At 42.1% G+C, this 5,082-nt stretch overlaps 1 pseudogene; it reads right to left on the bottom strand.

The window, feature by feature from the left end:
• Positions 1 to 3,274: 3,274 nt before the first annotated feature.
• Positions 3,275 to 4,551, bottom strand: LOC130706482 (testican-3-like; annotated as a pseudogene).
• Between the last annotated feature and the right edge of the window lie 531 nt (positions 4,552 to 5,082).

The raw sequence follows: 5,082 nt of genomic DNA, 5'->3' as shown, positions 1-5,082 counted from the left end.
AAATGGGGAGTTGTTGTTTAAGGGGTGTAGAGTCTCAGTTTTGCAAGACGAAAAAGTGCTGGAGATCCGTTGCACAGCAACGTGGATATACTTAACACTATTGAACTGTACACTTAAAAATGGTTAAGATGGTACATTTTCATGTTCTGTGTTTTTTAACCAGAATTTTAGAAAGCCCCTGGACCTCATGTCTCTTTCTAGCTGCAACTCTTTGGAAGAACGTTGTATGGTCATTGTCATCTCTTCTTTAACTCCCACTCCCTTCTCAACCCACTGCCCTCTGACTTCTGCCTTCACCACTCCACTGAAACTGCTCTTGCTAAGGTTTTCAAGGACCTCTCCAAGTTTCTGGGCTGAGGGTACTCAACCCAGGGTATTGGACACTGTTCACCACTTCTTTCTGGAAGTTCTCTTATCGTTGGCTTCTGTGAGACTCTCCCTTGGTCCTTTGCTGATGTCTCACTGACAACTCCTTTTTTTTTTTTTAAGTCTTCTTTTCTTTCTTGCTATCCTCTCTTCTTCCTAAATAGTTCTGTCCTTGGCCTGCTGCTCTTTGTGTCTTTATAGTTCTTCATAGTTTCACTGGGACAGCTCAATTAAACCTGAAGTATCCACTATCAGATTTATATCTCTGATTGGATCTCCCTCTGACTAGTCAACTCTATCTGAATGTCCCATAGGCTGTTCAAACTCAGCTCCTGAATTAAACTCATCATCCCTCCTCCTGTGTTCTCTAGCTCAATGGCGTTTATCCCCCAAACCTATTCTGAAACCTGGGAGTCATACTGGAATCCTAATTCTTTTTTATCCTCCATGTCCAATTAGTCAAAAAGCCCTATTGATTCCATTTCCCTTATTAATTCTCAACGTCCATCTCAACTGTCAGTGCCTCAGCTGAGGTTTTTAATCACCCAGTGCCTCCAAGTTAGTCTCTTTGCCTCCAATTTTGCCTTCCTCAAATTTATCTTCCAGAGGGTGCTTCAGTGACCTTCTTAAAACTTGAGTTTGATCATGAGGCTGGTCTACTTAAAGGCCTTCAGTAGCTTCCCATTGCTTCTAGGGTAAAGTCTCAACTCTCTAATATTCAGCATACAAAGCCCATCTGCTCCCCCAAAATCATGATTGATGACAGGCCCATGATCCAAGGTGACTAATTCTTGGGGAAGTTAGACACCAGTGGAAGAAGACGAAACCTTCACGGTAAACTTAGCATCTTACCAAAATAATCCTTCCTTGACCTTTCTCCTAGCAGTTAGTGCATGCCTCTCCCCAACTCTCAGACTTTTACAGATGGTAGTAGCCCAAAACAGCTTAGGCAGTGGTCCAAAAAGTGACATCGTTTTGCGTTGTCCTTCATTTTTTGAGTTACCTAGTTTCTATGGAACGTAAATCATATCTTCAAGTGGGGAAGGAAGGAGAGTCAGTGCCATGAGCAGGAGAACAAGTAAGAAAGGTTGAAGCAGGGTAAATGAATACGGTGGTGTAGAACAATTTTTATATTTTCTTCTAGTCTTATCCATGCTTGACTGTTCCTCTAAATTTTGAATTATACCACCAATTACCTCAGACAGAGTCTCAGAAGTCACAGAATGGTACGATTTGCAGGTTTGGACAGTGAAATAAGGAAAGAGGAATCTACTTGTACAAAATTACAAAGTAAATGGATAGTAACATCACAGACATCTCCTGACTCTCAGAGCAAAAAAAAATTTTTTTAATGTCCCCGTGCCATCAGGGTTTTTTTTGTTTGTTTGTTTGTTTTGGTTGCAAGATTCTTTATTTTGTAAACCATACATAAACAGTAAAAAAGAAAATGCATTTTACCTTAAATATTATATAAAGTTAACATTAAAGTTTTTTTCTTAGTGTATATAAATCAAATGGAAAGACTCCAACAACTTTATTTCAGTGGATTGTACACTGGGAAACCAGCTGACCCACTGTTGAAATGGTGACACCAGTGTGTAACACCCACACACTTCCACTTTTATTATGGGCACAAAACCATAGGTCTGATATCCTTAAAAGCGATGGTGTACCAGAAGGGCTACATGATTAAGTAACATGCTAACTTAAATACAACAATTAAAGTAATTTTTGTTGCAGTTAAATCTTAAATGCTACTCCACACAATAATCATAAACATGTCCACAGGGTAACTATGTAACAGTAGAAAAAAGAAAGAAAGTATTCTATTTTCTTCATTCCAGCAGCAGTACCGGGACTGGTATTAATTTGTGATTAGGTGTGCCTATGTATGGCGTAATGTCCTATGTGGGGATGCATGCTGAAACCTTTCTACTTCTATTTTGCAAGGCACCATACAGTATGTTCTCTAAGTTTCGACACTAGTAACAAAAATGGCATAATTCTTAGATTAAATGCAAATATTTATCTAACATAGGAAATAAAACAAGAATGAAGATTTTTAAGTTTGATATTGGGGAAATGACAAACTTTTTGTAAAAATACGGTTTAAAAGAATCTTTCCCTGTGTCTTTCTACTTTAAGTTCTGCACCCTATGTTGCTGGTCAGAAAGATAAAGAAACCTAGAAAGATAAAGAAATCATGCTGGTTAAGATTATCAAACAAATCAACATGAGACTGCTGTCCAAATTAAAATAAAAATCAGAAAGGACAACTATGTTTTTAACTTTCAAAATCCATGGTTTTTCCCTACTGGCCATTTTGTAAGATATCTGGTCACATCCAGAATAACTTCATAACTAAAAACATCACTAAAACTTCATAACTAAAAACATACAAACATGGTGGAGGTCTCCAGGATGGTGACTTTGTTTTTCTCACTTTGTGCTATTCCCTCACTCACCTCTAAATCACTCCAGCTCTGGGAAGAGTCTACTTGGAAACTGCAATTAAGGTCATGCATATTTTTATAAAATCCTTAGAATCCAGGTCACTAGTATGTTATTGTAGATTCAACTTAGAATTTCTCCCAGAAAAATATCATATATGACCTCAAGCACTGGTTGTTTTGTTTGTGGCAGACTTACATAGATCAGTAGCTCTTCATAACTTTCTCTTGTCTGGCTAGACTCAATATGTGTTCTCTTTTTCATATAAAAACTCAAAGTAAATGATACTTCTCTAAACATAAAGTTCTATCACTTTAGTTGCAATATTTGAAATAATTATACAAAATATAAGTGAGTTTTAGAATCATTTTGTTTTGGGGCAAGAAGGTACTCCTCAGTAGGGGATCACTTGGTAAATAAAAGAAACGTAGAATTTGTTGCTCTCAGCTCTCATCCATCAGATGAATCCATCCTGCTCACCACCATCATCATCATCCCCTTCATCCTCATCATCATCTTCAATTTCATCTTCATCATTCATAATGTCATCTTCATCGTCATCAGCAGCCCATTCACGGAAATCTCCACTTGCAAAATCTCCAGAGATCTCAAAATCAATAGCACAGTCTGCAGCACCGCGCTTCCTGGACCCCACGACTTCCCTTCCATATCAGTCCACACACCAGCACTGCCCAGTGCTGCCGTGGCACTGCGTTGGCTTGTAGTAACCATCTGCATCACACTGGGGGACGTACTGTCCGAGGAGCTTCTTCACCCCGAGCTGCTTCTGAATACTGTCGAGCTCCGTCTGGCAAGGTGGGTCTTGTTGCCTCTGGAAGCAGTAGCACCACTCGTTGTTGGAGATGGAGCTGTCCTTGTACGTGTCACAGGAGCTGAAGAAGGCCTCCGCGCACCGCTCGTTCTTGTCCAGGTAAATGCTCCCAAGCTCCGACTGGTCCAGGAGCAGGTCGTAGTTTGTATCAAGTCTGTTAAACATCAAGCCGAGTGAATCCTTGCAAATTGGCAAAATACTGGTATCAAATCTGCTTCTCTCTGGCCACAGCGATGCTTTAGTCTTCTTGTTCTGGCCCCCACTCTCATGCAGGGCCTTGAATCAGTCCCGCAGTCTGCTGGCCATCTCCCTGAGCTCCAGGTCACTGCAGGCTCTCTTCATATTCCTGCTTGAGACCATGGTCGTATCTGAAGGACACGGGCAACGTCCTTCACACTTGACTGAGATCTGTTTTCCTAAGATGCATGCCTGGTATTCTAGTTTGCACTGAGAAGAGTAGGTATGTCCATCTGAACCACAGACCGGGCTGGTAGAGACCCCCGGGCACTGCTGGCAGGTGGGTGTCGGGGGACCCCTCCGCTGTTTATGCCCAACTCCTGCATCTTTCATACTGTGCATGAGCCTCCGCTGACCAACGCAGACTGCGGTCTGAGAACCGTGAATAATGCACACTTCGTGGCGACTACATTTCAGCCTTAAGCACGGGTCTTTAGTTGGGTCTAGAGCCCCATCAAAAGCCTTTCCTGGACTCCAAGTGCAGAAATAATCATCGTCTCGGAATCGGCTCCACTGTCCGGCCTCCCGGCCGTACTGGGACACCGTGCTGAGCCATTGTTTGTCGTCCAGAAAATTGCCGCCGTCCGGCCGGCCTGCGGCCGCCGCCAAACCCTACGCGCACCAGCGGCCGCGCACACGCACAGCACGGTAGGCGCCCGGAGCATCCGCGGCCGCCCCTCGGCTCTGCGCGCCCCTCCGTCCTTCCCTCCCCCATCCACGTTCCCCTTCCCCCTGCCATCAGTTTTTAACTGATCTGCTCTAGTAATTCAGCCTCTTCACACTCTGTTCCTCATCTACAATAATGGAATAATAACAGTATTTACCCTGCCAAGCTGTTGAAATGAGCTAATTTCTAGAAAACGGTTAGCTAATTCCCTGACCCACTGTAAGTGAATGTTAGCTATTATTACTATATTGGATCATCTTCTCCATCTTCCAGGAGGTAATGGCCCATTCACTGCCAGTTGCACAAATGTTATCTCCTTTTATCCAGCCTGTCATCTTGCATACATGTTTTGAGCTTCCAAGTTCTAATTTCTGTTTGGATGTAGAAAGGAAGATATTATAGGTGAGATGGAATAGAATAAGAAAAAGCACTTTGGACTAGTACTTCAGAAATCAGTATTCAGGCTAAAAAATAATACAAATAAATGTATATATGCGAAACAGAAACAGACTCACAGATATAGAAAAAA

Source organism: Balaenoptera acutorostrata, chromosome X, assembly GCF_949987535.1.
Source record: "Balaenoptera acutorostrata chromosome X, mBalAcu1.1, whole genome shotgun sequence".
NCBI lineage: Eukaryota > Metazoa > Chordata > Mammalia > Artiodactyla > Balaenopteridae > Balaenoptera > Balaenoptera acutorostrata.
The sequence above is the reverse complement of the archived record's forward strand: the minus strand, read 5'-3'. Positions and strand labels throughout refer to the sequence as shown.